Raw genomic sequence first — 12520 nt, 5'->3', positions numbered from 1 at the left:
ACCTGTAGAGCCAGCCGAGGTCATCCAGAGGTGAGAGGGCAGAGCCTGGCCTGCCAGCCTGGGAGTTGACAGAGGGAGGGGCAGCCACCAGGGAGGACGGCAGCCAGGGTCCCGCCACCCAAGAAAGAGCGTCCCCGAGGGCCGGCTCCTGCCCCACAGCCACTAGGAGAGCATTTGGAGACGGACGCCTGATGGAAACACCTCCTCTGTCTGCAGCAGCCCCTCAGTCGGAGCAGGACCCCGACCTCCGTGCCCAGAGCTCTCAGTCCAAAGTAAGCAGGACTGACAAACACTCTCTGAGCTGCTGACACACAGTCCAAAGTCCACGTCTAACAGTGACTCCCGGTGCCCATCAGGCCCAGCTGCCTCTCTCCCCACAGGTACACCCACCCCATCGTCAGCTCTGGAGCGAAGAGCAGCTGAAAACCTCTGAATGTGGGGAGGGAAGGGGTCTTGATCAGGACAGAGGCCAAAGAAGCAGTGGTAGCCTGACGGCAAAGGAAAAGTCTCTAGAGGCACAGGGACCCCCGCATCCTGACAGCCGGGCCTTCAGTACTGGCGCCGGTCATCCTGCAGCTTCAGGGTCCCCGCGTGAGCATCCGGGGCACTGACCGCCCCGCAAATACTTATCCACAGTGTCCGTGCGCGGTCCCTGGGCGGGGGGCTGCAGGAACAAGGTGAATCAGGAACTTTCCTCCCCCCAGGAGTTCCCAGTTTACGGAATAAAACATGATGACAAGGGTGGAACAGTCTGGGTAAAAGTTGGGCTGCTGTGTCAGGGCCCAGTTGAAGAGGGTTGAAACAAATAAAGTGATTTATATCTGGCTCCTAACTGTGCAGAGACAGGGGAGCCGGGCTGGCAGGCAGCCCCTTCCCCAGGGTGGTCCCATATCCTCTGCTCTGTCACCAATCCTGGCGGCTCCCTCCTCTGCACAGTTCTGAGAGGGCCATCTCCACTCTGCATCAGCAGGGGAGGGGGGTGACCCTTCCCTCTTGGGCCGGCCTGAAGTGGTTCCCCCTCCCATCCCATCCCTGGAACTTGGTCCCAGGGCCAAAGGCGGCCGCAGGTTGGGGGGTGGGATGTCGTCTTCATTCCAGGGCCCAGCTACGAGTCAGAGGTTCCATTGCTACTAAGGAAAAGAGAACAACGACGGGGACAAGTCAGAGTGGCTGCCACTGCTGGTCTCCAAGAGGCTGGGAACAGACCCAGACTGGCCCAGCCCACGGTCCTCCCACCCGCCTCCAGGTGTGAGCTAACCAGGTGTTCACCTGCTGTAGGTGTGCGTCCATAGCATCAGGACATGCACATAACAGCAGCAGTGCCTGCCCAGCCCAGGGACCTACAATAAAGTGTCAAATTGAGGGCTTCCCTGGTGGCGCAGTGGTTGAGAGTCCGCCTGCCGATGCAGGGGACACGGGTTCGTGCCCCGGTCCGGGAAGATCCCACATGCCGCGGAGCGGCTGGGCCCGTGAGCCATGGCCGCTGAGCCTGCGCGTCCGGAGCCTGTGCTCCGCAACGGAAGAGGCCACAACAGTGAGAGGCCCGCGTACCGCAAAAAAAAAAAAAAAAAGTGTCAAATTGAGGCTCATACACCTCCTCCAACCCAGGGGTCTCCAGTCTGGGGAACTGCAGCCTTTACCTAGGGAATGAGCCGGCACAGCTAGAGACAGACAAGCCTGACATTGTCCCCTCCCATGCGAGGGCTCTTGGTGTCTGTGATCTGATGACAACCGCTAAAGCCATGTGCCGGAGCTGCTGCGGGGATGCGGTGAGATAATGCGGGCACGATGGAGCCCAGTCCGTGTGCCACGAGTGACATCATCACCATTAACTCTATGAAACCCTCACACGGGAGCGACGGAAGGGTTTTGGGAATAGATGGTGGTGATGATTGCGAAACACTGTGAACGTAGTTCATGTCACTGAATTGTACACTTGAAAGACGGCTAAGGAGTTCCCTGGTGGTCCAGTAGTTAAGGCTCCGTGCTTCTACTGCAGGAGCGAAGGGGTTCGATCCCTGGTCGGGGAAGTTCCGCACGCTGCGTGGGGTGATCAAAAAAAAAAAGAGATGGATAAAAAGGCAAATTCTATATTATATATTTAAGCACACACCATGAAAGAGAAACACCATATCGCTTGGTTGGTGGAAGGCACCCAGCACCCCGGGAAAGGACCTGCGGGAAGGGTAGGCGGGTTTCTGTGTCTGGAGCACGGCTGGAATCATCGGGAAGGGGGTGACCGTGGCTGGTGAAGGGGGCCTGGGGAGATGGGGTGAGCATAGGGCAGCACTGGAGACATGGGGGAGAGAGCAGATCAGATCCAGCAGGGCTGCTCCAGGCTGCAGTCAGGGGCTGGGCGCTGAAAGGTCAGAGAGGAGCCGGTGGGGGCGCCCGGCTCCGTGCCCCACCTGCCACCCTGGACCATCCCTCAACAAACTTCACACGTAAGCCCAGCGCCTCCTCTCGTGGGAGCACAGATAGTCTCGGCAGCCCTGGTGAGCTACTGCATAGCAGCAGTTACGGTTGGCACATAAACGGTTTCTTTGGCGAACTGAGATCGGATTGTCAATACCAGCCTCTCTCTAAGGAAGTGAATGTACAAATGTGATGCTTCTGGGACTTCCCTGGTTGTGCAGTGGTTGAGAGTCCGCCTGCCAATGCAGGGAACACGGGTTCGAACCCTGCTCCAGAAGATCACACATGCCGCGGAGCAAATAAGCCCGTGTGCCACAACTACCGAGCCTGCGCTCTAGAGCCCGCGAGCCACGACTACTGAGCCTGTGTGCCACGACTACTGAAGCTCGTGTGCCTAGAGCCCGTGCTCCGCAACAAGAGAAGCCACTGCAGTGAGAAGCCCGCGCACCACAGCGAAGACCCAATGCAGCCAAAAATAAATAAATTAATTAATTATTTTAAAAAGGTGATGCTTCTGGCCTCTGAGCTCAAGCTGCTCTGGGTGCCCAGGTGGGGTCTTCATCTGACAGACTGTCCGACAGCTGAGAGTCCCCTCACTCCAATCACTGACATGTGTCCTTGATGGATCAATAAGTCACCCGAGGTTGTCCCCTCTCCTGTTGCAGAATTAATAGGCGGGATTTTTGTTGGTGTTGTAATGGCCGTGTGGCCCGGCTCGCGTTACACAGAGCTGATGGCAGCGCACAGGACAGACAGCGTGCTTCTCCACAGGGCTGGGCGCCGGGAGTCACAGGTGGGTGCCCTGGGCTGGGCCAAAGAATGTGGTGGCAGCTGCCAGGGGTCCCCTTCCTTCCCCTGGAGGCTGGGGTCTGGAGGCTGAGGACATCTGAGCTGCAAGGGTCCAGCCCAGGTCCCATTTACAGATGGAAACCCAAGGGCGAAAGGTTTGCCCTGAGCCACATAGCAGGTAACTGAACACCACAGTTTTGTTAAAATTTTTTTTCAGAATTCTTAAAATTCCTAAGCTTAGCACATAAAGTCCTTCATGAAAGAACCCAGATTCCCAATCCACTGGGGATCACTAACTACACACACACACAGGCACACCCCTGCCTTCATTCTAAGGATGAAGGTCATTTCCCAAAGGCGATGCTGTCTCACACCACAGGGCCTTTGCACAAGCCGTTCCCTTTGCCCAGAGCGCTCCCTGCCTTTGCTCAGCCAATCTCTTCCCCTTTTCAAAATCCAGCTGGGAATCCTCTCCCCCAGGAACAATTTCCTCACCTCCGAGCTGGGCTGGGGGCTTCCCTCTGCCCCTGCACTTGTCACACTCTGTGGTGACACGCCTACCTCCCCCACGAAACGTGATGCCTTAGGCGTGGAGCCACACCTCCTTGATCTCCAGCCTCACACGTCCTCGTGCCTGGAGCAGAGTAGGCGCTGGATAAAAACTAACTGAATGCATGAATGTCTCCATTTTCTGCCAATAAGGTAATACTATAACTCAGAGGCTTTGGCCCTTGCCACCAGGCTGGTTTCACTGGAATCATCCCCTTTCTCTGACTGGGGGCCTGGCCCAGAGCCTGGTGCTGGGGACCCCTCGAGGCCCAAGCAGAGACGCTTGGGCTGTGGTCAGCTACAAGATCCCCACCCTCAGAGGCCGTTCTGAGCCCCCAGCCCCATATGGAGTTGTCCACGTGTCAGTGGTCACTGTACTTGTGTCCTGGGGTGGCCGCAACAAAGGACCACAGACTGGGGGCCTTCAAACAACAGACATTTCTTCTCTCCAGTTCTGGAGGCCAGGAGCAAAATCAAGGCGTCAGCAAGGCTGGCTCCTTCCGAGGCCGTGAGGGAGAATCTAGTCCAGGCCCCTCTCCCAGCTTCTGGGGGTTTGCTGGCGATCTTTGGCATTCCTTGTTTTGTAGAAGCATCACCTGTGTCTCTGCTTCTGTCATGACACGGGGTTCTGTCTGTGTCTTCACACAGCGTCTTCCTCCCTGGGTCCCCTCTTCTTACAAGGACACTAGTCATGATGGATTTAAGGCACACCAGGTTCCAGTGGGGCCTCATCTTAACACACATCTTTATGACACCTGCGAAGACTCTATGTCCAAATAAGGTCACATTCAAAGGCACCAGGGTTGGGACATGGACACATCCCTTTGGGAGATGCAATTCACCCACAACCATCCCTGAAGCCATGGACCCATCTGAGGTTGTCCAAAGCCAGGGCATCAAGGGAGGAAGACAGGGCTCTGGCAAACCCCGGGGGGAACCTGAGGGAGAGCTGGGCAGGGAAGGAGGAGGTTCATTCATTTGATGAGGATAAATGAGAAGAAGTGGGAGCTTCAAGGAGGAAGACAGCCCAGCCCTGGGAGCGCCGTTCTATGTCTCCTGAGACAAGGCCTGAGCGGCGTCCGTGGGATTTGGCTACAAGGAGGCCATGACCTCAGCAGGAACCAAGGGCAGACTGCGGGGTAAGGAGGGCACAGGCAAGAGAAGTGAGAAAGTAAGGGAAGTGGTACCCACACCACCCAGGGGACTGGCTGGGAAAGGGAAGATCCAGTCGGAGGGCAGCTGGGGAGGGGAACTGGGTCGAGGAGGAGACCTGGGGCTTTAAATTCCACTGGAGAGGTCCCGGAGGATGGGGGGCTGAACATCAGAGGACAAACAGGTGCCCAGAGGGAAGGGGAGGATGCCCTGACCCGGAGGACGAGCCAGGAGCCCGGTCCAGCCTGTGGCTCCTCCTTTCTCCATCAACAGCAGGGAGGGTGACCCCAGGCTCTGGGGAGAAGGGAACGCCCGAGTCCCTGTGCCAGGGCAGCTCCTTCCTCAGTGGAGCTTGTGATCCACAATATTTAAAGGTTCCAGCACATACAGTTCCCTGAACCGGTCTCAGTCTTGATGCCTTTTTGTCCTCATCTTCACACCTGCCAGCAGGTCTCCTTGCCTTCCCGCTCTCCCCTCTCCCCACCCCCACTCTGCCACACCAAGCCATGGTCCTCTTGGCCCAGACCACAGCAGTCCTCAGGGTGGTCCACTGTCCAAACAGCAGCCAGAAGGAGCCGTAAAAAGTATAAATCATCATCAAAAACAGTGTAAAGAACATTGAACTTCAACCCACAATCTGGGAGAAAGTATTTGCAACATGCGTGATGGATGAAGAGTTTATGTACAAATATATAAAGAGTCCCTACAAATCAATAGGAAAAGAATTTTTAAATAGGAAAAGATACAAACAGTGTTTCACAAAAGAGGAAAAAGGAACGGTCCCAGATCTGATGGAGAAACGATCCATGTCAGCCATGAGGGAAATACAAATGGATGACACGGAAAGGCCATCCCACGCCCACCGGACTGGTGACATTCAGTCTCACACTTGGGAATAACGCTGAGGATGTGGAGAGAGGGAAGGTCGGTACGAGCCCCTTGGAAAGGAGGTTCTCTCGGGTCTACTGAGGACTGGAGTCAATGGGCAGACCTTCTGCGAACGCGGGGTCCTGGGTGTGTTCCGAGGGCAACTCCTGCATGTGTCCGGGGCTGTCTCTGATCCTCAAATCGCAGATGAGGGAGCTGAAGGGCGGGAAGGAGATCTGACTTGCGAGCCAGTCTCTGGCCTGGCGCCACCTCCTGCCCAGGATGCTCCAGCCTCGCGGGGCTCCGGCTCGGCAGTCTTGAGAAACTGGCAAGGAGGGAACAGGAAAACTAGAACAGGCGGAGAAAGTCAGGGGGGGCTCAGACAGGACCCCGCCTGCTTGCGACAAGGGGATGTGTGAGTCCTTCCCCGTGTGCAGCTCAGACGTTCCTACCGGGAAGCCGTGATCCGTGATCGAGTCCAGACAAGGGCAGCACCGGCTCAAGACTTCTTGTCTGGAACCAGGCGCCAGAGACTCATCACCCCTGGGGGCCCCGAGAACACAGTTGCCCCGCTTTTGTGAGAACAGATGTTCTCTTGAAATTAACAAGCCTGTGAAATGGCATCCCCTGGAGTTAAAGCTAGGTCATAGAAGTGACCGATTGTCCCCGCCTCCAAGGAGCCAAGAGGAAATTCGCAGAAGGATGGAGGTAACCAGGGGCTGGGGGAGGGGCAGGGGGCCGTGCACCGCGGGTAGAGCTTATGTTGGGGGTTGGGTTAGTCAGGGCTCTCCAGAGAAACAGAGCAATAGGACACAGAGAGAAAGGAGATAAATATATAAAGAAACGGCTACAGGTACAGATAAGGATATAGATACAGACATACGTGTACAGATAGAGAAACAAAGAGATTTATTAGAAGCAATTGCTCACAGGATTATGCAGGAGGCTGGGAAATCCAAAGTCTGCAGAGCTGATGTCTCAGTTGGAGCCCAAAGTCCAGAAGCTGCTGTAGAACCAGGAAGACCCGATGGTCCAGTTGGAGGGCCATCCGGCAGGAGAACTCCCTCGGACTTGGGGCGGGTCAGCCTTTCTGTTCTATTCAGGCGTTCAAGGGGTTGAGCGATGCCCACCTGCATGGGGGCTGGGCAGTGTGCTTTATTCAGTCCGCTGATTCACAAGCTAACCTCATCCAAAAGCACCCTCACACACACACACCCAGAATCCTGTTGGACCAAACACCTGGGCACCTGCAGCCCGGGCAAGCTGACAGATAAAATTCACCTTCACCGCGGTGGTGAAAAGGTTTTGGGTGAAAATAGTGGCGTTGGGTACACACTGAAGGTATGTAATGCCACTGAATTATACACTTGCAGATTATTAAATCCTAAACGTGATGTTAAGTATATTTTACCACAATTTTAAAAGAATGCACGGTGCAAAAAAAAAAAAAAAAGAGAATGCACGGTGCAGATGTTTGCGGTCGCTCCATTTCATAGGTTAGAAAAAATATATATAACTCTAGCTTCGGCAGCTCATATACAGAGATTGGAACAGTACAGAGAAGCTTAGCATGGCCCCCTGTGCAGGGATGACCTGCAAATCGGTGAAGTATTCCATGTTTTTTTTAAAAAAAAAGCTATAGGTAGCAAAACCGTTCCCACAAGGTTCCAAACTGGAGTTGGCAAACTGTCCTCAAAGGACCAGGCTTTTGCCATCCAGCCTCCGCTGCCCTTGGATCAGGACGGCAGCCAGAGACTACAGGTGAGTGAGTGAGTGTGGCCGGGTTCCAATAAAACTTTATTTATACTCACAGGAATTTGAATTTCACATAAGATTTTCATATGTCACAAAACACTTTTTTTTTTTCTTTCAGTCTTCGAAAAACATAAAAACCGTTCTTAGGTTGCCAGGTTTACAAAAATAGATAGTGGGCTGGTTGTGGCCAGTCAACGGTAGTTTGCTGACCCTGGAGCTAAGCAAAGAGGAGCCGGGGCTAGGCTCCACAGAGGGCGCCAACCCCAAGCCCAGCCGAGGGGGCTCAGCCATGCCTGGGTTCCCCGGGGGTGCTAGGTGGGGGAGGGCATAAGGAGAAATAAGGGGGCAGAACCCTGGGGACCCAGAAGTGCCAACAGCCAGTGGGAAGCAGACCTGTGCTTGGGGGGCCGGGGATCTGACCTCCACCACCATCTCACCCTGGACCGCACGTCCTCCTGATGCCCCAGCCTCTCCCACTGGGCCCGGTCTCACCCTCCTGCCCTCTCAACATCAAGGAAGGCGATGCCCGCTGCTCTGGAAGGCCACATGGGCAACAGGCTGCAAGGGTGACCCCAGGACTGCTGGGGACTGAGACGTGTGCCAGGACGCAGGACCTCCAGCGCCAAAGTGCACACGGTCCCAGGGAAACCGGGATGGTCAGCCGCTCTCCAGTCACCCCGACTGGTGCAAGCAGCAGCAGAAGGGACACAGAAGACAACTGCCCCACAGCCCCGGCCCCGGCATCAGGCCTGGCACAGACAGGTGTGCAAGACCCGGGCGTGGTCTCTGCACCTACGGGAACGGGATGTGCCGTGAGCGAGGGCAAGATATGCTACATACGACCGTAAGGACGCTGCTCCCAGACGCGGCGTAGAGCAAAGAACGGGGCGATGCCACGTTTCCAAAGCATAAGACGGGCAACTGCTCCACGGGGACCGCCTCTGAGGAAGCACAGGGACTTCTGGCTGCTGCTGCCTTGGTCCTGACCCGGTGCCGGCCCCTCAGGGGTGCTCAGTCTGGAGATGTCCCCACCGCACAGTCAAGGTTGCACACCCCTCCTCGGGCATCTTGCTGGGCGTTCACCGTGGCAGGGCACTGGCCCTTCTACACTTGCCAGTTACCCACGTGACAGCCCTTACTGAGTGCCTCCGTGGGTCTGGGACAGAAAACTCCTTACGGTGTTGTGCTCTCTAACGCTCGCAGAGCCCCCAAGGGGTAGGTGTTTTTAATCCCATTTTACAGATGAGAAAACTAAGGCCAAAGAGGTGAAGTCAGTGTCCTAAAGTGACACTGGGCCCCAAGATGAACCCCTGGCCCGTCCTCCTGACTTACAAGGGGCGCACCCTCCCTCCCTGCAGCCTTTTCCTGAGTTTAAGGAAAGGGGGTGCTGATGTCTGGGGTTCCTCCCCAGGAACCCCCAACTCACAGCCCAGACCCTAGACCCAAGGGCAGCCCTCTCCCCTGCTGGAGGCGCTGCCGGCATTCTGTGTACAAATGCCCTGACAAGATGGGTCATCAGTGTGAAATCATCGCCATCAGCAGGGCGCGGCCGCCAGCCTCTCATTATTGCCAAATGAATGACTCCGTTTAGAGAAGTCGTTTGGGGCACTGTCCCAGACAATGACTCCTGTCAAAAGATTTACCGAAACTCATGGGCGATGCAGCGGGAGGCCCCGTGGGCCTGGCCTCAGCGTTTATCCTGCAGAAAACAAAGATTGCAGCGTGGACCATTTTGCCGCTGAAATTCATGCCTCTTGACCCCAAATGGAGAGATAATCCCAGGGCTTGTTTCCGCTTGAGCCTGGAGATGTTGTAAATAGCTGGCTCTGAAGCGGAACCTCACACTGGCCTCGGGTGGAAGGCAGACCATGAAGCAGACTGTGAAAGGATGTGGCTCGCTGAGGCTCTCCGTCACGCCGCCCCCGTAGGTAGCATCCCCCAGGGGCTTTCTATTCTAAAATTGGGTGCTGGGAAGAGCTCTGGCTCAAGGAGGGTGTTATATGCTTTCTCCATCCCCCAGTGAAGACTATAAACTTGATCGCGATTTATTTTCCTCTTGGCTGCCAGGAAGCTCAGAAGCCAAGAAAAAACCTAAGTACATTAGCAACGCTGGTCCTTTGTAATATAATACCTGCATTCTCTTTTACATTAGTATTCTGGCTTCTGTCTGGATTTTATTATGTTTGTTTAATGTGCCTCGCATTGTAAGCCACTTCAAATCCTTTGTTGAAAGGGTGGGGGTATGAGTAAAATAAAATAACCAAGCAGAGTGGGGAGGGGAGAACAGGAGGCTGGGGACTGTGACCTGCCTCTGGCTGTGACAGCTGTCCAGCTATTTGACCCATGGACTGAGTGAAACATAGTTTCCCTGCCTGGGTATGACTCTGGTTCTAGACCAGCCTGGGTCACCCTTAACTGCCTGGGTATGACTCTGGTTCTAGACCAACTGGGTCACCTGTCCATGAGCATTCTGGATCCTCCACCAGGACTGTATCAGTCAGGTTTGCCTTGTAACAAGCACCCCCTGGTTTCACAGCAACACACATTGATTTTTTTCACTCAGAGCCCGTGTCAGGAGCTCAGCTGTGCCCCATGACTTCCCATCCCAGGACCCAGGCTGAAGGGGAGGCAATTTGGAACCTGCTTTCCTCACGGAAGAGCGAAAAGAGTGAGAGGGCTGGAGAAATCCTGGAATGGCCCCTACAGCTCCTGCTCCAGCATATCTGGCCCCCCCACCGCCGCCGTGCCAACATCAGTGGGCGGGAGGTAGACGCCACCCCCAGGAAGCACTGCGGCCATGGGCTAGGGCACCAGAGGCTTGGATGGACAGGTTCCAGGAAGGTGGAATGGAGAGCCAAAAGCACTAATACAATTTGCCGCAAAGACCCCAGAAGGGAAGACCCATACGGGCAGGGCTCCGGCTGGTCGGCTCGCCCACCCATGGGAAGACCAGGCACTTCGTGGGAGCTCCATATATACTGCTCGAACATGCAAACGATGAACGGAGAGCTAATGGGCGGAACGAGTGACCAGCAGGCCCTGGACGCAGGCATGTGTCAGCCTCCACTGCTTCAGTGCCTTCTGCCTGTGAACCAGCCAGCATCTCTCTCTTAATAAGATGGGAAGGCAGGATGACAGTGACAACCTCGTGACACAGTGCATGGCAGCCCCTAGTACCTGCCTGGCCCGTGGCACAGGCTCAGGAAGGCAGCTTCCTTTGGCTTCAACTCCTTTCAGGAGGAGGTCTCATTTCAGCTGGAAAGACCGGGTGACAGACACAGAATAAGTGTACATATTACAATTATTATACAAGTTTGGATGACAACGATAACAGCCGAGAGTCAGGGAGCAGTCACAGAACCCCAGGCGCTATCCCACGTACCTTACGTGGAGTAACCCATGTGATGCTCACACCCTCACAAGGTAGGAATTATTATCATCCCCATTTTACAGATGAGGAAATTGAGGCAGGGCCGCTTTAAACATGTCTGCACATTCTGGGACCTCCTTGCATCAAGATGCAGGGTCATAGTGTATCACACATACACACACACACACCTTGAATCCAGCTGTGCTTGGGACTCCTTGTAACCGATGCCGTGGAAGTGAGGTTAGGAGAGGAAAGGTGGTGTGGCTCCAGCCCCACGCTCATCAGAACGCTCACACTGAGGGCCCTGAGCTGCACGGAAAAAGTTCTACTCCCTGAGTCAACCATGTTGTGAGGAAGCCCAATCATGTGGACACGACAAGCCTGGACACACGGGTCAACAGTCCTAGCTTATGCAGCCCAGGCACCTACCATGGGAGCAATGAGGCTTCGGACAAATCCCGACCCCCAGCCACGGAGTCGTGAGGGGCCTCAAGGCTCCCCAGCAGGGACCCCAGACTTCCGGAGCAGAGACAGGCCACCCACACTGGCTCTTTCCAAAAAGATTATTGTCACACGCCCCTAAGTTTGGGGTGGTTTGTTATACGGCAACAGGACGAAGATTGGCTGCCTTGACACATCCAAAGCACTAGGTCTTGACTAGGCCAGTCGACAGGAGCTAAAGAGGCCTTGAGGAGACTGCCAGTGAGAGCCTCAGAAGGACTAAGATGCGATGGGGGGCTGGAGAAAAGGGGACCCTTGTTATGTGGCGGCCCAAAGGAGAGCAACCGTCTCCAGAAGTAAAAAGGAAAATAGAAAATGTACCTAGTGAACTCAGTGATGTAGCAGATGTTATCTGTAAAGGACCAGACTGTAAATATCTGAGATGCTGAGAAGAGATGGTCTCCGTTGCAACTCCGCAAGTCTGTGGTTATAGCTCAAAACCAACCACTGACAATGCATGAATCACTGGGCTTGGTTGCATTCCAGGAAAACTTTGTTTACAAAAACAGGCAGCAGCTGGATTTGGCCCACGGGCTATGGTTGGCTGACCCTTGATCTAGCTAAGATTTCCAGGGAAAAATATCGAAAGTGCCACCTCTCTTCTCCTTCCTGCCTAGGATAAAATGCAAGAAGAAAGAGGTGAACCAAAGAGTGAACTGTGTAATTTTTTTTTTGGTGGGTGGGGGGCGGGGGGGGGCCACACTGTGAGGTTTATGGGATGTTAGTTCCCTGGCCAGGGATTGAACCCGGGCCCTCTGCAGCGAGACCACAGACTCCTAACCGCTGGGCCGCCAGGGAATTCCCTGAACTGTGTAATTTTTAAGAAAACGTTAGAGAAAATTGAAAGGAACCAGGACTTACTGGGTTTGAAAACCGAAGTGTTTCTCATCGCCAGCCTGCTCAGATTCTAAAATGTCTTCAATTTTTAAAATTGAAAATTGTCTCAAAATTAACAATAGCTTCTGGGAGAAGATCAAATTTACAGTAGAGCTACAAGATTCTTTATAAGCACTCAGAAAGATCTAAGGGGGAACCTCACAGATAAAGACCCTCTAAGGAGCTTAAAGTATGTCTCCTCAACCCTCTCCCTTAAAGAGTAGGTTTTAGGAATCTCAGCAAACT

At 54.5% G+C, this 12520-nt stretch overlaps 1 non-coding gene across 1 annotated transcript; it reads left to right on the top strand.

The window, feature by feature from the left end:
* The first annotated feature begins 7291 nt into the window (after window positions 1-7291).
* LOC116754880 lies at window positions 7292-7395 on the top strand. The gene has a single exon (XR_004350209.1). It is a non-coding gene; the product is annotated as a U6 spliceosomal RNA (small nuclear RNA).
* Window positions 7396-12520: the final 5125 nt, after the last annotated feature.

This window comes from Phocoena sinus, chromosome 5 (genome assembly GCF_008692025.1).
Source record: "Phocoena sinus isolate mPhoSin1 chromosome 5, mPhoSin1.pri, whole genome shotgun sequence".
Taxonomy (NCBI): Eukaryota; Metazoa; Chordata; class Mammalia; order Artiodactyla; family Phocoenidae; genus Phocoena; species Phocoena sinus.
The sequence above is the reverse complement of the archived record's forward strand: the minus strand, read 5'-3'. Positions and strand labels throughout refer to the sequence as shown.